Raw genomic sequence first — 24227 nt, 5'->3', positions numbered from 1 at the left:
CACCGCGGCCGGCACTCAGATAGGAGAAAAAATTATTCAATGTTCTCTGATTTCTGGAACATATGCACACAATGCCACTGGATGCATAGAAGCTGCTAAAGCAGAAAGGAATGTCTCAAATGCCACTGGCGATCCACAAATTGTAAACTGGGTTTGAAAAAGACAGTTCGGTGTAACAGATACGTAACTTAAGGTAGAAGTAACCGTTGCCTCCTTTTCAAAGTGCGATAGTCTAGTTTGCAGAAATCAATTAAACTGAAACGAACCTTGTAGGTATCAACAGGACACACAATATTAACTCACTCTCCATCATATTGTTCCCGAAATAAAATCTATAACTTCGACAATATGTTTCGATAGTTTCGTTCTTTAGGTAGCTGGCTCCAGAGAGTGAAATATTATCGCTGTAGTTATGATGATCACAACCTAACAAACATGTTATCGCAATAGTATCTCAGTTATTAAGAGCTTCCGTTCTCCCTACATGCGTCTGGGATCACAAGCCTGCATTACCTGTCGGAATAAGAAAAAGTTGCTATGGCTAATTTACTGTGACGTGAAGATTACGTAAGACGGATCATGAGGATGGACGGTGAAATTTATCATCACTGATATTCACGTTTTATTTTATGACTATCAGCATATAATGGCGAACATATTCATCTCCGGTGAATAGGCTGTCTGCTGATGACGTGACTGTAAAACCAACTTCCGCGACAGCAAACTGAGTAACTTTTCAAAAACTGACAATCGTATTTCTAATATTAATTTCGACCTGAGAGTAACGTCCATGGACGTTAGTTTCTGTACCTCACACCAGCTGCCGTCGTGGATGGCTGATGAATGACCCATGATGACTGATGCCTGACGTGTATAGCCCCACGTCAACCGGAACCTTTGTTTAATCTGACAAGATAGAAACCTCCTCATTTCTCTGAAGCTTAGACAATGAACGGCAGATTTCGAAATGACAGTTCCATGAGCCCGTGTCCGTCCCTTCCAGCGACTCCTATCATTTATGATGAATGAACATGAGGTTTCCTTGGATTACGCATTGAAACGATGCGAGTACGTCTCAACACAGATCAAGAGCACTTCTTTGTGAGTGCTAACGTCTTCTTTCACAAGTCACAAGCTACTTGGGTAAACACGTGATACACATTGGAAAGTCTAACTGTTGTGTCCTCGTTCATATGCTTTGCGCTATTTCTACTTTCCTAAAGTGCTTGTCTCACCTTTCACCGTCTGGCAACATATGGATGACTCTATACCATGAAGGAAAGTTTTTCAGCAGGATCGTTGGTGCCATATACCTGGGATATATCTTTGCAGGACGATGCGGTAGGCTTTAGGACAGCATAAGAACGCGGAAATCGAGGTACGGCAGCTCCTCGGCGGGACGTCAGACGAACTTTAAGGATCCAAGTGTGAGGCAGTGCCAGCGATGTTTTCAAGAGTTTCTTTCGATCTTACACGTGTTTTGGTTAATATAATACGCATTTGACAACTGGTGCCTAATATTCTCAGTATTGACAAATGTCTGTGCGTACTGTATACTTACATTTCCTCTCATCAACTTCTTGGTGCTCACTATATGGCTTAGGAAACCTTGTACATTTAGTAAAGAAGAGCTAAAGGAATTCTTACGACATTTTAAATGCAAACACGACCATTGAGTTGGTAGAAAATGAATGCCTACCATACCAGGAAATTTTGATATAGGAGAGCCCTGCTGACATGCTCGTACTTTCCGTCCACAGGGCAGATACGCAACTGTACCTAAAGACCAATAGCTCCCACCATCAAAGACAACGCAAATCTGTCAAACAGAGTAAGAGGCACAAGCGACAAGTTAACTCTGCCTACCGAGCTACAGCATCAGCATGAAACCTTAGTGAGAGAAAGCTACTCGGAGACAAAAATAAGACATGCTCTCCAAGCTAGGAAGAAAGAAAGCAGTGAAGTATAGCGCCGGACGTTCCTTCCTGTAGCATCCAGGTTCGTGAGGGTAATGGAGAAACCACAAAAATTGTTTTCCACTGAAGTTAGCTAAAGACTAAAGATACGATCTCCTGGTGTATGCAGGATGAGCTGCAAGTGTGGCATGCGATACATCCGTCCACTGGAGCGAAGCATCTGGTAGCGCTGTTCAGATCATGTGAGTAGGGTTCACCTGACCCAAACAGACAAGCCTGTAGTGGCAGAGCACAGTACCAAAGGAGGGCACATATTTGTTTTTGAACAAATGAAGGTGCTGTGCTACGCCAACAGGTTCTGGAATCCGGTCATAAATGACGCAACGGAGGCCTCCCATCACCACCGGCCGCGACGTTCCTTCAGGATCTCGGCTGTTGGACCACACGTTGGGCCCTCAGAAGAGGAGGCTGCGGCCCAGGGGACGTCAGGGACTGGACATGAACCCGACAATTCGGCTAAAGATGAGGAGTAGTAAACTAATCGAAACGGTGCACAAACACAAGCCACGACTCGATTGATAACCCAGAAGATTTTAATATTGCCATTCTGGTGTCGACGAAACAGCTACCGCTACAGTCAATGCTTTTGTTATTTTTATAAAACCAGGCTTTTTCTTTAATTTTGCGGTTAGGCCATCATGTATCAACGAATTCAAACGGAAGGTTGCTGTTTGCACGAAATAGAGTATTTATAGAATTTTTCTGCTATAGAAACCAGGCGAACTCATATCTGTTGAGACTAAATAATTATGTTCACAATTGGATCTCGATATTTCCTATCTGAGGCTGTTCTTCCTCGCTGATTTTATCCCACATACCGTTTATCTGCTTCGTGTAAGACAATCCAATTGTTTACCGTATTTTTGCAAAGCAAAAAAAGGCGCTCTAATGCTCAGACATCCATTTCCTGTTTTGCGTCTTCATTGGGAAGTCATAGTAATGGGACAATGATTGTCAGTAACAATACATTGTTGTGCACAGTGTTGGACGTTCCTAAAGTATTCGGTATTTAGCTACATCTTGAAAGCTGATGTTTCATCTGTTACTCTGTTATTAATTGCGATTCTTACGCAACCAGCGTAATTTTAAAGCTTCCTTCCAGAACTGTCTGAACTGCGGTGTAAATAGGCTCCAGGAAAAGCGCGTACCAGTTTTACTTCTTTATTTTCCTCAGTGTAGCAGTAGCTATGGACGATAAAGTTACATATGCTGCATAATCAGTAAATAATTAGTAAACTGTTTCGTGTACCACTTTTACGGAACATTACTGACTGTAGTAAAAATTTTCATTTCATGATGAACTTCGACTCCTAAATGTGAATGGAAATAATCGCCGCAGTTAAAACTACTAAAGGGGCAATAGTCTTCTTAATGGTCCGGGAGTTTCCTGCAAGTTGACGGTATCTTTCTCTGAAGTTCGTGGATTCGTTAGACTGATCTGGAGATCCCTGCCAAGTTCTAGAGACATTTAGCCTCGTCCTGAGCGAAGTGGTGTTCGAGACTGGCATCGCATTCTGAGCAATGGGATGTAAATTTTCATCAGCCAACCTGTTTTGAGTTTCTCGTGATAAATCAAAACTATATGTGGAAACAGCGATTATCTCTGTGATAAGGTCACAGTCAGTTCAATCCCGTGTCTAACGGGGCTAGCGCAGCACTTTTAATGATCTCAACCACGAAGAACGTGAAACCGTGAGCTATCTTTATTCTTTTACTCTCATAAGGCCATAACGCGCTACAATGGTTTGCCAGAACGCATGTCAAGATGGAGAACATTATATCTTGAATGATACCATTCGTTCTGAAATGTTTCTCCGCTATCCGGCCCAAAAAACCACGCGCCGCTGTGGCAGCTGCCACACGGCGTCATTAGGATGAGATGTGAGCAAGCCACTATGGCCTGCGTTTCAGACTTTGGAGCCGCTATTTATTATTCAAATAGTTACTCAACTGCCCTCATCTGGCTGTGTGAACCCGAATCGATTTCTCTCGATCAGGAAAACATATTGGCGTTACAGGGAGTTGGGCCCGGTTGTCTAGAGGTAAAGCACATGCCGGCAAACCGAGAGGCAGCGAGTCTGAACGATGGTCGCACCATGAGAATTTTCAGTGAGGGTTTAATCCAGCCTTCATCTCTCAACGATGTGAGGAGTCACCAGGAACGACGCGTGGTTCAGATTCTCCTCTAAGCTGTAGGTCCACTTTCCCCCACTGAATAGCTGTGGTAGAGTGCGGACACGCAAGTTGCAGCCGTGGCGCCCACTTGAAAGATATGCACCGGTTATTGAGCCACATCAAATTAAATACCGGAGTATGGCTTTCTGTAATCGAACTCTCGCAACCACACGTACTCTATTGCCAGTTTGTCACTTTCTTTTGCAAGAAATCGCATGTAACCGAACAGTTACGGAACTACTGCTACGCTACAATCGGTAACCCTGTCTAATCTTTGTTTGCAGTACATGTGTCATAGGTAAATACCACGAGTATTCAAAACTTTTATTAAGAGTTAGGTGTGACACAGTGCTCTATTTTTAACTGAAGCGTCCGTGCGAGCGACCTACATCTACATCTACATGGATACTCTGCAAATCACACTTTATGTGCCTGGCAGAGGACCCGTGACCTCACCTGCGAGACAATCTTAAATCCTACTCCTGCCATAAACCGTTAGTTGAAACTTATTCTACCTCACATTTGATTACAGTTGCTGATATTACACTGTGCAAGAACGTTACTAATAGCAGTTTTGATTGATTTTGTCTGTGTCTAGCATAAACTAAAACTACTTTTTGAAAGCTATCGAGAATTATACCTCAAAGTGTTGGTCGGATATGGGGTTCGATCGCATACGTAACACACGTACACTGTAGTTTAGCACTTCCTAATGCCGTTATCATTTTGATAACTTGGTTATACCCATCGAAATAAGTCACACTATGACAATCCCTTTCAAATAAATACCAGCAAGCTAATTTTGTTCAGTGCTTCTGAAATTTACCGAAACACTTAGAAGCAGTATTTCTTTTACCATTACAATTATGCAAAACTGGATGGTTAAAAACATTATTGTTTCTTAGATAACACTTCGGCTGTCATATTGTAATCTGAGACAAACTAATTTCTAAAAATTATTTATCTCAACTTGAGAATTATTTTAAAAGAAATTTACGCCAGCAAAAAAAAAAAAAAAAAAAAAAAAAAAATGTAATTTTTAAGAAAAAAATTAATTAAAAATCTTGACAAAGGAAATAGGATCATGATATTTCATTAGGCAAAGTGAAATGTAGAAATACTGTGAACATGAAATTTATACTGTTACAAGAAGCAATGCTGAACACCTGCACTGAGGTAACTGACACTATAAACCATGTTTAACCCAAAAAGTGTAATGAACTTCTTGTCTTGTTGATGTGCTGTCGTAATTAGTAGTGGCATTATTATGGTTCACCATGACGTCTTCCAAGAGCGCTTATTCCAGCAGCAGTGGCGCAAAACTTTCATGCTTTATAAGCCCGAATATTCTTGCATCCGTAACAAGTTAATTTCGACGGCTATGAGTGTGTAAGCGTCCATCCCCTCAGCTGAGTAATTGGCGCGTCTGACAGCCATGCAGCGGGTCCGAGTTCGATTCCTTGCCAGGTCGAAGATCTTCTTCGGTCGGGGACTGGATGTTCTGTTGTCTTCATCATAATTTAATCAGCATCGACTCGCCAGACACCCTCTGTGGCTTCAACTGAAAAGTCTTGTAAGTCGCCGGCCGAACTTCCTCAGGTGGGGACTCTTGGCCCTCAGTGACATACCATCATTTCATTTCCTTTCATTTCAGTGTGTAAGCAACAGCCATGTCACTTTATAAATGATTCGACGCACAATTACGCCCAGTTTTAAATTTACATCTCGGAATATCGACAACACTTCTACACACAATCCTGTCTCCCTCTGCCCCGTGACTGCTTTTCGCAATTGCAAACGCCGCTTGGCGCATCTAGCCCTTCCAAACAAGACGCCCAAGGCCAAACACGTGGTAGCCCTTCTTAAGTAGATGAATGTTTTATAAATGACTCTTAGGTGTTTACCACCGTATTTAGAATGACTGTTTCTATGATACTCTAACTCGTATTCAATATCTATTAACAAACCTTTTTTTCACGTAGTTCCAAAGACAGTAATATCTTCCATCAGGTCAATATCGATGCCACACACACACACACACACAAACACACAGAAAGAGAAAGGGAGTCTGGAAAATATAAAAACGACTAAGTAAGACAGGGAATAAGAGAGAAGGGAGAGGGGCAGAAGGAAAGGAAGATAGAAGAGCGTCAAGGAGAGAGAAGGGGAGAGGGTGAAAAAGAGAGAGGGGAGGAGGGAGAGTGAAGTAGATAGGAAGAGAGAGAGAGAGAGAGAGAGAGAGAGAGAGAGAGAGAGGGAGGGAGAGGGAGGGAGGGCGAGAGAGAGAGCTAGAGTCTATGCGTGTGTGAGTGCGTGCGTGCATGTGTGTGAACGGCTAGCAGCGGTGCTGTACGGAAGGAGACCGGTAACACTGACCTCTGACGCCGTCAGCCCCTGAGCGGTTATTAGGTTTCCGGCCACGTTTCCCAGCGAGCACGCTTGGCCAGAATGGCAAAAAGGCCCTCACGTCGAGCAGCCGCTCTGATTGCTCACAAGCAGTAGCGCGGTAATTCCGTAAACAGACGCCGGAAAATGGTTTAGGACGCGCCCTCATTTCCCGTCTCCTTCCTGCAGACACCCCGGCTTCACGGAATCTGCAAGCGCCGCCTTCACAGAAGCGCGTCTCGTTCTATGAAAGCTCATCTCTGTGGCTGAAAGGCAACCGCTTTATGCCTTGGCATAAGGTAGCTAGCAAAGGCGGAACAGCAGATCGACACGAAGCAAGCTGTACGGTAGTTAAATTTTGGAAAGTGATTCCACGCAAAAATTTTCTACTCGAAGAAGAAATAAGACTATCTTGACAGTAGAGCGATATTTTCAAGAAAATGGAAACAATATTAACATCTAACTCGAATACATTTTCTACAGAGGTGTACAGTCGAGTTTTTCCGAGAAAATGCGCTTGAAGCAAACTATTGAGGAAGAATTAGATGCTCGACCGAGTGCAGTGGATCGGCTCAAATCTCAGGGAGATAAAAGCCACCTCAAAGCTGCATATAAAAAATTGGTACGATTTCGAACTGTCGAAAGGAGTTCTCATACCGGCATACTTTCTCAAATAAATTTCGCTTCTGTTTAGGGCTTCATGTTATTTGAGTAAAATACTATATGCATCACTACTGGCCAACAGCAACCTAAACGCTGGTGAATCGTGGTATGTATACCATCTCAGTCAACTGACATGCCACCTCAGTAGAGTCATGCCTTCTTTTAATTAATATTTTTTGTCTATGATAGGGAATAAAAGTGAAAACCTTAGATGGAAAAGATCTCTTTTCGTTTGTTGGGCAGATTATATCAATCTCATTAGCTCTAAAAGGTTGTGTTAAGGAAAATAAACGGATATTTTGTAGCATAATGTACATACAGTAAATTCGTGCTCACTTCTGTTGTGAAGAAAACATTTCTCTTTGCACTTACTCTCGCATCCGCTACTCAAACGATGTAGAGATAGTCTCCCAGAATGGCTGCCATTTTGTTTGTAGAAGACGGAGTCTCGCTTTCTGCGGCCACAACTATAGTAGCCAGGACCGAAAACACCAAGGCTGGAAACGACGCTATGTTTAGCCTGTCATTTTGCTCTAAAACCCAGACTACTTGCTCCTGTGAACTGGAACGCGTTATGCAGATCTTGGTACCTCTCGCGTCCATCCAGAAAAGATAACCTGAAGCTGCCTAAATAAGGCTAAACGCGTCGTTGAAAAATAAAAAAATAAAATTGCAACCAAGACTGTTTTTAACCAATACTGTTAAGCACTGGTTTGCTGCGTGCCACATATGGATTGGAAGAATTTCAGACTACTTATGTTAAATAGAAATAGAGTCAGTTTGGTGTTTTCAATCGTTTGTTATTATTAATCAATAATGGGCAAAATGAGATTTTCACTCTGCAGCGGAGTGTGCGCTGATATGAAACTTCCTGGCAGATTGAAACTGTGTGCCCGCCTTTCGCGGGACAGTGCTCTACCATCTTTTTGTTTTTTTTTTAAATTGGCAAAGATAATGTTTTGATACATTTTTTTCGTTCGTTGCATCTGCTCTGTGCGGTTGTCGATCGATTAACTCAGTTTTTTTATTACAGAGGGCAACTAACCCTCTGACCGAACACGCTGAGCTACCGTGCCGGACTCCATCTGAGCTACCGAAGCACGACTCACGCCCGGTCCTCACAGCTTTACTTCTGCCAGTATCTCGTCTCCTACCTTCCAAACTAACGGGAAAGTTTTTGTGAGATCGACCTGAAACGTGCTCAAACAGCCTTATAGTTGGCAATCATGACAGGAACTAAGTCTTCAGTCTTCTAAATTGCTCGATCTTCTTTCTAAGACAATATCAAGTCAAAAGAAACTAGACGCTCTCCATCGGCCAAATATAAAGCGAAGTATTCATCAGGGACGGAAAACGAAAAGATATTCAAGAACTTTGGTCATTTCAATGAGACGTAAAAAAAAAGAATATGGAAGTAGCGGTGGAGCAGCGCATACTAGCTCTCGACACAGGTAGGAATGACGCGTGAACATGGCGTGGTGGTGGTGAGGGGAGAGGTTGGGGGAAGCGGGGGTTGTCATTACTGATCGGCACTTTCTGTTTTGCCTCGTTCGCTTTTACACATAATGTGGTTTCGTCATTGTACGTTACGCTCGTTTGGCCTACGAAGAAAGTCTTAGGTCACAGATATGGGAATAGCAATGGTTGGTATGTCTAAAGACGGTGTTTCAGGTATAAGTGCATGTATTTCTAACACTGATTGGGGTCAGGCCGGCCGCGGTGGTCTAGCGGTTCTAGGCGCGCAGTCCGGAACCGCGCGACTGCTACGGTCGCAGGTTCGAATCCTGCCTCGGGCACGGATGTGTGTGATGTCCTTAGGTTAGTTAGGTTTAAGTAGTTCTAAGTTCTAGGGGACTGGTGACCACAGATGTTAAGTCCCATAGTGCTCAGAGCCATTTGAACCTTGGGGTCAGTGCTCTGAACAACATTCAGTATTTACATCGTTTGCAGACTAATAGCTATAGCTGTAAGGAGTCGCAAGTTTTTAGGTTCGTATGGCATGAGCAAGCCACTAATGATTATTTTCCCCTGGGCAGCAGGTCAGATTTTGAAGTGCGGACTTGTTGACGCAAAAAGGTTAATCTATACTGACAGGCGTAGTCTACTTACCGGTTCATTTACGACCACACAGGTCGTAAAGTTCGTGACGTGTTTATGGCATTACTGTTCAACACAGAGAGAAAACAACCAATATATAGATGTGTGGATGTAGTAAGGTAACCATATAAAAATGTCTGCACATATACAAGGTACATCTTTTATATCATTACGATATATCTTCTTAATCCTCTTTATAACTGTACTTATTCGTCACGTTTGCGTCATTTGCTTGGGCAAGGCCTTAGTTGTGTATTCTTTACTTCATCGCTAAGAAGTCTAACAAAAACCATTCACTTCGGACGTATGCATTTGGCTGGACACGACCGTAGAAAGTCGGACATGCCTAGCTAAAATGAACACCTGGCAACCCTAGTCGCAACTTCAGAGGTCATCGCAAACAAGCCAACTGTTATATGAAATAAAAATCCTGCCCGACTGACGCATCAGCAGTTCATATCTGGTCAGTCATGCCTTCTTTATGAGCGTAGTCCTCATAGAAAATTTCCAAACATTGATTTTTAGGCTTAAAATGCACTCTGGGGCGTCTATTTCACGTCAGTGTCCATCCCAATTTCGCTAGAAACTCTGTTACCGAGTTACAAGGCGATTTGTGATTAAGTGTCTCGGGAAAACTATTCAGAGTTGGAAAGAAATAATAGACATCGAGGGCAATGTGGCAACACGTAATTTCAGCGATGGCCTGGCAGGCATTATGTGCAGTCCTGGACTGTGCGGCTGGTCCCGGCGGAGGTTCGAGTCCTCCCTCGGGCATGGGTGTGTGTGATTGTCCTTAGCATAATTTAGGTTAAGTAGTGTGTAAGCTTAGGGACTGATGGCATTAGCAGTTAAGTCCCATAAGACTTCACACACATTTGAACATTTGAACAGGCATTATGTAAATTATGACCGTGTTCGAACGTGAGATTGGATAAGAACAAAGACGGACGAAACGCATATCGAGACAGCAAAACAGGGGATGACAGAATTTGTCAAACAGTCCCGCAGAACCACAGAGGCCACAAAGAAGATGGAGGAGTTGGTGGAGGACGTCCTTTTGGTTATGGAAGGATTTCTAAACGGCCCAGGGATCGCTGACTGGAGGTATGTTTAACTCACCTACAAAAAATATAGTCAAGAACTTCAAACGCCTTTTTTTAGAAACCCTTTTTTTTCAAATTGGTAGTAAACATAACTTGACGGTACATACAGTTCTGATCGGAATTTAATGCCGGTATTCTAAATTGATTTCGTAAGAGCGTACGTAGCCGTTCTGCGTTAACCTCAAAAGTCTGTTTTCCGTGCACACTTTTGTCTCGATTTTGTGGAGAAGAAAATGGCATTTGTTTAAATATATAACCATTCTGTTATTTCTTGATATTTTTCAGTTTTTCCATGTACGATGATACAAAATCTATTGAATATGTTGTTAGAGGTGCAATAGGAGGGTTTCGGGAGTTCCCGGCGACGACCAATAATCCAGCAGCAAGTGGTCTTTCCACCAACGCAGTAGCTGTGATTTCTTAAAGGCAGTAGTGTAAAGAATAGAGCTGTGTAGTCAGATTTAGAATTACCTTTCATGTTAGTTGAAAAAATCACGTAAATTACCCGAATTACCTGTTTATCATGCTTTCAAGAGGCTAACCCATCAAGCTAATGTTATTTCGCTTTTTCCGATTTGGCCTTCAATTCGTAACTCTGATCCGTCTACTGCTATGTAAGACCATTGTGGTTTTGTACGTCTCTACTGATTTTGGCTCACGTCACTCGCGGCCGTAACTTTCTATGCAATATATGACAATTTTGACATCTTCATAACGTAAACACAAGTTTTACCACAATTCCGTGTTGCTATTTTTGGATTCGGAAGTAAAAGTTCGTTTAGGGTTACTGCAGTTTCTGGAAAACATGATAACATCATGGAGATCATATAAAGACATTTCCAACCAAATGATATTAACGCAATGTTATTAACAAGTAACGGAGTGACTTTATTCTTCCAGTACGATTAGTCGACGTATTGTGAATAGACGCATTACAACTTCATTAGAATGTAGTCTCGATTTATCGTCATGTCGGACCTTACAGGCATCATACCCAGAGCAAATTATGGGTCTAAGCTTAGTTGGAGCATTCAACAGTCAATCTACGAAGAATATTTATTGTTTTGTAGAACTCAAAAACACCGAGTGAGGTGGCGCAGTGGTTAGCGAACTGGACTTGCATTCCGGAGGACGACGGCTCAAATCTGCGTCCGGCTACTCTCATTCAAGTTCTCCGTGATTTCTCTAAATCGCTCCGGGCAAGTGCCGGGATGGTTCCACTTAAAGAGCACCGCTGATTTCCCTCCCCTCCCTATTCGTGAAACATGTCGAGCGTGTGGTCCGTCTCTAATGACCTCTCTGACGACAGGACATTAATCCCTAATCTTCCTTCCTATTTAAACACAATAATTGCAGTATAACTGAACTAATGTCAGAGAAAGGGGGAGCTTAAATGTCATGAAAGTTCTTATGAACCATGAAAACAATTTAGAAGGTAGTATTCCTTACCTCTTTTGCGTGTCGATGATGAAATGATAAAAATGTCGTGTGACTAGTGCCTACCGTCGGGTAGACCGTTAGCTATCTGCAAGTCTTTCGATTTGACGCCACTTCGGTGACTTGCGCGTCAATGGGGATGAAATGATGATGATTAGGACAAATCTCCGGAGCGGAGAAAATCTCCGACCCAGCCGGGAATCGAACCTAGGCCCTTAGGTTGACATTCTGTCGCGCCGACCACTCACCTACCGGGGACGGACTATGAAATGATAATGAGGACAAACATTCAGTTCCCGAGTGGAGATAATTTCCAAACCAGCCGGAATCAAACCCGAGCCCCTCACGTGCCATTCAGCCACGCTTACGACTGAGCTATTGAGGTGAACACTGTCCAAAAGTTGCTGGATAAACAAAACATTCATGGTAGATGTACTATAGCCAAGCAACTGTGAACTACGTGAATATCTACAACGAAGTGTTTCAGTTGCTAAGCTGCGAAATTGACGGTCGTGTTATGAGAACATACTGTGATGTTTTGCAAAAATTTATAATGAAATTTTTCCATAGATGACATAAAATTACAGTAATAGTCTGTAATAGTATTCCGATTCTGATCGCTTCTTGTTTTTATGCATAACTAGCGAAACAGCCAATGCTTCGCAACTGCTAAATGTGGGTGGGAATTTGATATACGGACCTAATCTCGTCCTCTTCCTCTGTCCATCACCTCCTCCCTCCTGTCTCTATTTCCTCCTTTCCCCTGTGTCCATTTCCTTCATTCCCCCTCGCCCCCCGCCCCAACCCTCTTTGTCAGTCTGCTCTTCCTCGGGCTCTCTGACATTGAGCCTTGTTTATTATTACTGCCAAAAAAACCTTGATTGGGTATACGGGTAGGTATCAATGGTACACAGGATGTGAGAGACCTCTCCTGCTACTGTAACTGTGAGGATAGTAGCTTCAGTGACAGCATTTCGCATTTATTTAATCTGAAAACGGAAAACTTTACAAAATTTCAGACGATGCAGATTCCTTAGTAGTATTCCAGTCATAGGGCGATTAACCATAAATACAATTTGTTTTTTTGTTTTCTGTCAAAACCAACTGCGAAGAAGAAACAAAAACAGTACATAGCTGCGTATGCTAGTTTTGTTTAAAATTATGTGTAAGGAGACAGAATATGAGTGGGAGAAATAATATTTGTAACGTTCAAATTGCAGTTAAAACTGACTGAAAGAAAGAGAATGAAAAAGCGTATTTTCCCAACACAGCATAGCACAGCCTTTTATGTCTCGCACACAGTTAAATAGAAAATCTATACGTTGTTGTTTAAGAAAATATTAGCCTGTGTCCTCCCGGATGTTTAATGCAGTATTGCGTAAAAATCTAAAGTAAGTTGTTCAAGAATTGTTCAAGAATTTTTCGTGATTTCCGATAACTTTTTAGGGTTATACAATATTGTATATTAAAATATATAGAATATGCATGTCCAAATGTTTGGTAGAGCATCGTATAAAAAATTTGAAGTATATAGGTCAGCAATTTTTGGAGATTTCTGCTAACAAGTATATATATATATATATATATATATATATATATATATATATATATATATATATATATATATATATATATATATATATATAAAAGTATATACGTGTACATAGAATATAAAAAGAGGAAACTCTTTTTATAATCTATGTACACGTATATACTTATATACCACGCCTTACTAGTGTATCCTTATCTACCATGCCTGTCCAAGTAATATAAGTAAATTTACCAAGAAGTGTACTCGGACACGCAAAATAATGTGAATAGTGGTAGTAATGGGATGGCTGTGTTTGACGGTCAACAACGCAGGCAAGGTATTTGTCGCGCTTCACTGAGCCTGTTCAGTAAGGACTATGCGTCAGTGCAGGTTGTTTACGAGTAGTCCACACCTCTTATTTATATTCGGAGGCCGTGGTCGATGTGCAGTGAAATACCTAACAGAGTTCCAAAGAGGGCAGGTTCAGGGTGCCGGATTAGCTGGAGCATCAGTAACCAAGACAGCCAACTTATTGAATGTTTCAAGAGCAACTGTTTCAACAGTCGTGACAACCTACAAAAAACATGGAAAGACATCATCGTGTAAACGTGATGGTGGGCGCAAATCAAAACTAAATGACAAAGACCGTCACACGCTAACACGAATTGTGTCAATACAACACAAAACTACGGCGGCTAAAGTGAATGCAGAGCTCCATAGCCATCTTCGAGACTCCGCATCTGTCGACACTGTCCACGGACAACTCTTTAAAACCAATATTAATGGACGAACTGCTATACCGAAATTGTTAGTAACGACAGACGAGGCAAAGGAGCGTAAAACATAGTTTCAGAAGCACAAGTCCTGGAGAGCTGATCGGTGGAAACACGTCATATGGTACGACGAGTCAACGTTTTCGTTATTCTAACATCGCGTCGTGTTTACGTCTGGAGAATGGCAAAGGAAGCCTACGACCCTGTTTGCTTGATTCCAGCGGTTAAGCATGGAGATAGAAGTGTGATGGTGTGGGCAGCCATACCATAGCACTCTGCTGATCCCATCATTACTCTCAAACGCCAACGATTATGTGAACAGTTTAGGTGATCAGGTGCACTCCCTCATTCAAATGTTGTTCCCTAACAATGATGACATATTTCAAGACGATAACGCACCCGTTCATAGAGCGAGGACAGTACAACCGTGGTATGAGGAACATGTAAGTGAACTGCAGCGTCTTCCCTAGCCAGCACAGTCGACTTGAACATTACCACCCTTGTGGGCGGTATTGGAGGTCAGATTCCGGAGCAGGTTTCCGCCTCCCTCGTCGCTACGGGTATTAGAAGAGGATCTGATCGAAGAGTGGCATATAATTCTACTGGAGACTCTACAATAATATTATGCCAGTATTCCAAGAAGAATCGCAGCTGCGTTATGGGAAAACGGGGGTCCATCCCCCTATTAATAAAGCATTCCTAAGTAAGAACAGGTGTTCGCATTATTTGGCCTATCCCCTGCAAGTAACATGGCGTAGCTGAAGAGTTTAGTGGATACATGACAATAAAATCCGGCGGTAAGCCCAAGAACTATATTTCAAACTATTAGCATATGCCTCGAAAACGTAAGTCTGATATGGCACAAACACTGAAGAGCCAAAGCAACTGGTATACCTGCCTGATATCGTGTAGGTTCCCCGCGATCACGCAGAAGCGCCGCAACACGACGTGGCATGGACTCGACAAATGTCTCAAGTAGCACTGGAGGGAACTGACACCATGAATCCATAAGAGTACGAAGGGGTGGGGATCTCTTCTGAACAGCGTGTTGCAAAGCATCTCAGATATTTTACATAATGTTCGTGTTTGGGGAGTTTGATGGCCAGCGGAAGTGTTTACGCTCAGGAGACTGACTCTGGAGTCACTCTGCAACAATTCTGGATGTGTGGGGTGTTGCACTGACCTGCTGGAAGTGCCCAAGTCCGTCGAAATGCACAATGGACGTGAATGGATGGAGGTGATCAGACAGGGTAGTTATGTACAGGTCACCTGTCAGAGTCGTATCTAGACGAATCCGGTGTCCCACATCTCTACAACTGCACACGCACCGGACCATTATTGAGTCTTCACCAGCTTCAACAGTCCCTTGCTGGCATACAGGGTCCATGGAATCGTGAGGTTGTCTCCATACCCGTACGTGTCCATCGCTCGATACAATTAGAAACGAGATTCGTCGGACCAGGCACCATGTTTGCAGTAATCAACAGTCCAAAGTCGTTGTTGACGAGCCCAGGTGAGGCTTAAAGCATTGTGTCGTGCAGTCATCAAGGGTACTCGACTGAGCATTCGGCTATGAAAGCCCAAATCGATAATGTTTCGTTGAACAATTCGCACGCTGACAGCTGTTGTGGACCCAGCATTGAAATCTGTAGCAAATAGCGGAAGGGTTGCAATTCTGTCACTTTGAACGATTCTCTTCAGTCGTCGTTGTTCCCGTTCTTGCAGGATTTTTTGCGGTTGCAGCGATGTCGGAGATTTGATGTTTTACTGGATTCCTGATATTCACGGTGCACTCGTGAAATGGTCCCTACCTCGGAGATGCTGTGTCCCATCGCTTGTGCATTCACTTAAATCTTGATAACCTGCCATTGTAGCAGCAGTAACCGATCTACTTCTTGCGCCAGACGCTAGTTGTCATATAGGCGTTGTCGACCGCAGCGCCGTCTTCTGACTGCTTACATATCTCTGTATTTGAATACACATGCCTATACCAATTTCTTTGGCGCATCACCATCGTGTAAATATTTAAAGTTAATCGGGGAAGAGCTTCTCGAGAGTTTTGCTGAAACGTTTATTACAGTGTCGAGTAAAACGTTGAAGAAAGTCGGTCAAGAACTTTTGGAGATTTTACCAAAAATATTTTCCCCTTTATGTGGTATATATGTGTTTACTTATCATATTTATGTAAAACATATGACACCCGTGTCAGTTAGGCTGTTTATTACAATACTGTGTAAAAATTTTAAGTAAATCGGTCGAGAACTTTTCGAGAATTTTGATAACAACGTTACACAGTTTGTTTTTATATAGTGGAATACATACAAGCTAATACGTTTCGGCTTAAGCCATCGTCAGAAATCAACGATACAGATTATCTCGTCAGATTCCTACTTTCGAAAAAAATCGTCGACTAAAGCTTACTATCACTAGTACTAGCACTAGCATTAGACTATGAAAAATACTAATAAAGACAGACTACTATGATACACTGTGATATTAAGTGGGAATTTAGGTCACGATATAGAAAAATAAAAGTGGCAATATATATGAAACCTTCAAAGGCTGAGAGACTTACTTAGTAACTCAGAGTTTGTTCAGTGGAGTAGAATCTTCCCATTGAAGATCATAATGGCAGTACCTATACAGTAGAAAATATCCATGAGTTGTTTTATGGCTATAACATCAATATTAAACTTCTTCACTATACGACACAGGCTCTGACTTCCAATATTTTTTAGTCGTTGTGGCCTGTTCTGGACAGACTTTCGTTGACACCTCCCCCCCACCCCCCTGCATAGTAATCAAAATAAGAAAGTGGAACTGTTCATGAACAAGAATGGTCTAAACTTCGATTGTCAATCAAGCAGCATACATGTCTCTACGGAAATTCAGGTTTTTTTTAAATACAAATGTGGCATTAAGCCGCAGAAATCGAGTATTTGTATTATATTGTCCAACGCTCTGTTCAGTGATCGTGTTTCATGCGCCACGTACAACTCCTGAGACGCAGCTAGTACATTTAAAGGTGATTATCCGTTTCACAAGTTGGAACTAGAGCCTTCTTAACAAAGTGAAAAAGTCTGAGAACTGTCAAAAAGTCTGAGTAATGTCACACCTCCTTTTATAAAGGGAAAGGCAGTAACGAAGAAAAGGGCAGAAATTTTCGATTATTTTTTTTAAATTCTGAACTTCCTTCCGTTGTCGGTAAAAATCTGCCGAGGTACAAGCCAACAACACACAGGTTTTAAATGACAAGAAGCTGCATACTCTGTATCAGCTTGAAGACTGGATATAAATATGGTTTCCGTTGTGCGCGAAGTGTTATCAACTATAATGTGCCGTTATTGCAACTGTTTTTCGACAAACCAGTGAAATTGTGCGAACAATTAAGCAGTTCAGGCGTGAATAAACATGAAGTGAAGGCAATATATGAACAACCGTGCCACACTTGATTGAGTTTTGCTGATGTCGTTTCTCTCAGATGAGAGACCACGATTAATTATATTTTGAGCTTAAGCGGTAGTTACCGACAGCTCTCATGCACGATTTACGCAGCCATCAGTTTCATGAAAAATTCAAAGGCATCCTTGTGCTGAAACTGAGTTCCATTAGCGGACTGTTGTTTCTGTATCGATCTTCTAATGTGAACAGACTGTAGTGTTAAAGATAGAGATCTTCAGTTCTGATCGCTGGACTGGTTTTTTTCAGCGCCAGTACTTCGTTACAGCAGGTCCTGTATGACTGAAGGAATTGTTATCTAATTACCTAACATCAAGACTATTTATAGACTGTCTCAGAAATGAATTAATAAAGTTACTGTCTGCGTCTCATTTAAATAATGAGGAAGCGTTCATATTACAAGATGTTTTCTGAAAAACTTAAATTTGAAAACATTTATTTTATTTAACTTGTTGCAGCCAAGTTTTGCAGATGACAAAACTTCTACGTTTCGGTTCACCACTCATTGGTGAAAATTAATCGACCATTCTGTCTTACATACCCGTAGAGATACGCACCAGGGTTCCATATTTTCGTCAGCGTCACACTGTTCTAGGAATAAAAGAAAAATAGTGTTCCTTTTCTTTCTGTTTATTCTCAGTCCATATTCTGAGCTCAGGAGACTGCTCATTTCCTTCAGTTTGTGTCCTATAGATCTTTCTCGCTTCCACAGAGGAAAGCCATATCCACAGCGAATTTGATGTTTGGTATTCTTTCATTCTGAATTTTAATCTAATTCTTGAACAAATATTTTGTTTCTTTTACTGCTTCTCCATCGTACATATTTAACAGTAGTGGAGAAAGCCTGCATCCTTATCTTGCACCCTTTTTAGTTTGAGCACTTCGTTCATGGACTTCCACTTGTTTTGGTCCCTCGTAATCATTTCGGAACAGCCCAGTCACAGCGATCTCACTGAAACGGAGCCGATATCCGCAGCAGATCGTTATTCAAAACAACCCGTGCTTGTAATAAACCTGCCAGAGTCCAATCAGTCCCAAGGGTCTATTCAGTTCCCTTTACTGAGAGCCATATCTAATGTCCTTCATACCTAGTGAGGTTACATGGAGCATCTACTATTTCTTAAGTTGCTGTCCGTGAATGACGCTAACATACTTGTCCATCCCCGGACGATAAAATGAACACTAGACTAGTCTATATTATTACGAAGAACATATACGCTTCGACTCTTTCTGCTGCGGCTGTTGTGTTGCACAGTACTTACATCTATTGTGTGTCATCCGTTTCATAGTCCCATGACCTGTTCTTATATTAAACTGATATACATGAGCGACTGATGTAATGCTAGTGTAGTATATGACAAGGTTTGCAGATATCACTTTTATCCTGTACAGCATCTTGCACTGTTAGCACTTCGATATCAAAGGCAAATTACAAAAGCATACAGAATCATCGCCACACCGCAGAAACCAGAAATGATTTTCTTTGCCTGACTTTTCCTACGCACATTGTGATATAATTCCAGTACCGATTATCGATGCAAAATTAATCGCGGTACCCAACATTGAACACTTTGATTCTAATTAAAATATATATCAAGTGACTTCCAATTTTTTTCCTATACATAAAGCATATTAGTAAGATTTATGTTAAGATTTTTATAAGAAATCTGTATATTGAAATCACTTTAGTAGGGCGAACCATATTTTGCTACTATGGACTGAGGATCTACAGGAACTGAATACGATACCACGATAGTAGGTTTCTTGGTGGAGCAACATTTGACTAATTCCAGATCCGTGTCACATCCTGACGACGGAAACTGTTGCGTAATGCACAAATTCAGTTGAGGTCTGTTGTGACATGTAACATGAATTCAGTAGATGCTGTGAGGCAAAACTTTGTTTTACACATACCACAGTCATCAGCTGGATTAGTATTAGAAAAATATAAAATGTTCCTAACTTTTTAAATATTACAGACTATAATATATGAGAAAAATTTTGAAATGAGAGGGAACATTTGTATAATGCGATACACGTTACAAATAAATTTTTAGTCATTTGAAATTTCGTAAAATTATCAGTTATTCACTTGCTAAGATGGCAGAAGAGTTTGCGGAAATACTACTAGGCTAAAGTATGGTTAGCAGTATCTCAATATACACTCAAACAAATTTAATATGTATCAGAAAAAACTCTTTTAACACTAGTTTACATTATGAAACGTGGTAAAGTTCCCTTATAAAATACAGTTTATACTTCGTGTTGTCACATCACATCTCTTAAAGTGAGTGGAGACGGATTCCCGTTAATACATTTTAGAGAGGCGCCAGCCGCCAGTTGAGGCTGAGTACTTTTAATTTTTGTGAGGGGCAACCAAACATACGTTGGCAACATCCCACAATTACGTTCGATGTTAGTTCTGTTCATATTTGGTGAGTTGTTTACGAATAAATACTGAGCTATAAAGGAAAGTTTTGATTTGTCAATGTTTATATTGCTAACAGTTAGCAAACGACATAGTAGAAGTGAACTTAGATACCAGAGACCTGGAATTGTCTTCAGCCATTAAATGCACCACATCACATAGATGAAATCCACAAACTGGATTTGTAGCATGTTATACTGAAGGAGCGGAACAAAACTTATTTTTATTAACCCTAAGCGTGAATAACGCCACAAAATATTGTAAACCGAACTGTCTAAAAGTTGAAAATCTCAAACATTCCATCTCATTTCGAGAGAGACCACCATTATACCCTACTGCCACTTGTATTATACGTGTGGGGTTCCCAACTGGACTGCCTCTAAGATTTGTACTGTTAAAACGCTGAGTTGTTCTTCGTTCATCTTCGTTAACTTTTGTAAGCCTATAGTTCGATCCGTACTTGTTGTTGCAAAATTGCGTTCGTTAATTTCATCCACAGAACTATGATTTATCTTTATCAATGTTGAGTGTTGTGATTCCTTAACTGAGAACTCCTTTTATTCAAATTATACTCATGCATTTGCCTGTTCAGAAACCGCTGCACCTTTATGATTGTGCATTTCTCAATGTACTTTCCCAAGCGTAATGCGTACCCTTACAGCAATTGCTGCCAAGCGGCAACTCGTCCTATAAGTGACTTTTAAATGACACGCTTGTTCGTTTGTTTCCGCTGAATATGACTTGAGCCTACGCTAAAAGTTTTGAGTGAAATGATTGGGTATAAAAGGGTGACTTCTGGTGCCAATGTGCAGATTTCACACTGTGTTCAAATATCCACCAAAATAACAGAGAGAGAGAGGTGCAAAAAAATAGACAAGGACGTCGATTGACTTCATTATATTTCTAGCAAATTACACCCTTCTCACAGTGCCACTTATGAACAATATTGCATTCGTACACTCGTCAGCGTCACATATTTGTGATTGGAACAGTGCTAAAAAAATTATTCAACTCAGTAGCAATACCCAGGTTTCGACCAAAATTTTTGAGTCGTTTTACTTGTCAAGAACTTCAGTACGCCAAACATATCAATCAGTGTTGTATAAATGTGGGTAAGGAACGATTATGTCCCGAATGGCGAACAACCACGAACGGTGGGCGCATTTCTGCTGAGTCTTTCTGCAGAATCACAGAAGGAACAACCTTCGCTTCTCGTAGCGTTATTACACGACCTCTTTCAAACTCAGTGAGGTGTTGATAATAGTATCCTCGTATGAATTCTTGATCATATCCAGACTCAAAAGTAAACTGTCACGAACGTTACAGCGTGTATTCAAAGCAAACATGATTTGCATCCTGATAGTGACGCCACTTACGTTGACTGGCGCGAAATGTGAATCGACATCCTGTTTCAGACGTAGACTCGCTCCGACTAACTTTTATTTATGTCGCACAAATCCTTCTTGGTATTGCGACTTCTTTTCCGTCAGTATAAGTAAGACATCATTTTAGGAATAGGATGAAATAAACATGGAAGCAGATAATAATGTGAAATACAGTACATTTTATTACAAATCTATGCCAATGTTTTAGAGTAGCTTTCCTAAAATGTTTCCAAACACTCGATGTACCAAATCAGGCTAATAATCGATATCTAAAAGGACTAAAATAATGTGATATCAAAAGGTTTTGTTAAAGGGAGAGGTAATTTATGGTACATATATCAAAGCAAGTATAAATGTTAAATTACTTGCGGTCTATACAGAATGTAATGCGTTAAGGCGATTTCTTAAAATTTCCAGATCTATATACATAATACGAAAAATATATTATGCAGGTAACATTATTTGAACAGCAGAGTTACAGTAAAATCAGGGCCAAATATATGTGCAGGATATATAGACTATAATCTATCAGTCTGAACAACAAAGGTATGTGCACACAATAATTTGAAATAAAAACGTCTTTGTTTCAACGTTGTGGTGCAGATCCCATAAGTGCAAAAGAGATAAGCATGATTACTTTGGATGGATTTATTGGGGCGACTTTGTCAGTAGGCAGCTGACATGAAAAAAGACACCGTTCACCTTAGAAACGCTGCCCTCCATTGCTTCAGTCTCCCAGCGGCGCCTTGTAAAGCACGAGGCACTTTAGTTGCCAAATGGCAACCACAAATAACATAGGGAAAACAGGCATTTTCAATACAGAGTATCAAAAATATTTTTGAACCACAATCTTATCGAGCATCACAGCTGACGCTAACCTTAATGATTAATAAAAGCCACATTAACTGCAGCATAACAGATCTATCGGGTGACAACTGATATCGATCGTAGAATATCTGCCTGTTGCCTTCAGTTAAGCAAACTAGGAAATTAGGCTAAAGTTACAGCACCTTAAAGAATGAAATTGGCAAGTCACAGTGATAGCCTTATAGTAAACCCTTACTGAGTTGTACTGAAGCCATGACATGCAAGGCTAAGGCTGTTACAAGTGTGAGTTGCCCGTTTTATTCGTTAAGATGCTGCAGCCTTAGCCTAATGTCTTGTTTTGTTTAACTGCAGGCACACTGGTGATGTTGAACGAGTGAAACAGTCGTAACATAATAAATGTGTGATGACAAAGCTGTGGTGGTTTCCATTAATCATTACAACATTCAGCTTCACTCAGTATTGTAAGCGACATTTTGTAACAACTATGTAACGAAATTATTATAAGTTGTTTCATGGGTGTTAAGTGCTCGTGCAATCCCTTGAGATTGTCTAAAACTTCCATAACAAGACTGATCCTTTTTGAAAGTATTACATTTCAGTTTAATGTTGGTAATTTGCTTGTTTGAAACATTCTTTTTGCTATCTTGCATTTTGCTTGCAGACCTGTTTGTTTATAGATATTATATGTTGTTTTCAAAACTGAAATTCAGATTTTTTACATGGACATGAGTATCAACTTTCTGTTAATATGTATTTTTTCCACCGTCTGAAAACTCTAAGGATTAATAGATGTGACGACACAGAACAAAAAAGGTCTAATGAACTTATGTCCGGAAGTGCATAGTTTTCATGCTAGAGACCATTTATTCAACCATACAGTCTTAGAGAGTGCAGTCTAATACCATGCAGACAATTTACAGCATGTGTTGAAAAGAGTTTTCATGTGCCTCAAAGCATGCGTATTCGTAACTAAGCATGTTCTGTCTCATATGTTCACATCGGCCAAGGTGTATGCGAACAGTGTCAAAGGCAGCTTGAATACGCTGCTCCAGTGTCTCGACATCTGGAATGGGCTCTGCATACACAATGTTTCTGAGATGGCCCCATAGCCAGAAATCGCACGGTTTGAGATTCTGTGAACGAGTAGGCCATTCACCTGGACCCTCCTCGTCCGATCCATCGACTAGGGAAGACACGATTGAGGCGTGTCCGGACGTTAACGGCGAAGTGGTCTTGGGCACCATCATGTAGTAGCCACATGACCCTTCGAATAATCAGTGGCGCTTCTTCCACCACGCAAGATCAAGTCACCTGCAAGAAACTCCGATAGTTCCGGCCTGTTAGGCGATGTGGAAGGAGGGCTGGTACCAAAATTTGGTTGCCAATTATCCCGGCCCACACATTCCTGCTGCACCGGTGCTGATGATTCGCTATCGTCGTACCATGGGGGTTGTGCATACCATCCCACAGATGACTGTTATGAAAGTTGAAGATACCACTCCGCGTAAAGGTAGCCTTAGCTCTGAATAGGTTGGATGACACAAATCCTGGAATCGTGGTTGCCTGGTGGAGAGACCAGTGACGAAATTGTTCCCGATGTGGAAAGTCTGTTGCTGGTTAGCGCTGCACACGCTGGAGGTGATATGGGTAGTAACAGTTGTCATGGAGAATGTTCTAGAAGGTCGTCAGGCTTACCCTGTACTGGCGGGCCAGTTGTCCGGTACTGACGCGTTGGTCGTCTTCCACGTCTACAGACGTTAAAGTAACCTCTGGCGTGCCACAGGGGAGTGTTATGGGACCATTGCTTTTCACAATATATATAAATGACCTAGTAGATAGTGTCGGAAGTTCCATGCGGCTTTTCGCGGATGATGCTGTAGTATACAGAGAAGTTGCAGCATTAGAAAATTGTAGCGAAATGCAGGAAGATCTGCATCGGATAGGCACTTGGTGCAGGGAGTGGCAACTGACCCTTAACATAGACAAA

Source organism: Schistocerca cancellata, chromosome 2 (genome assembly GCF_023864275.1).
Source record: "Schistocerca cancellata isolate TAMUIC-IGC-003103 chromosome 2, iqSchCanc2.1, whole genome shotgun sequence".
In the NCBI taxonomy this organism is placed as follows: Eukaryota; Metazoa; Arthropoda; class Insecta; order Orthoptera; family Acrididae; genus Schistocerca; species Schistocerca cancellata.
This window is presented reverse-complemented; position numbering follows the sequence as displayed.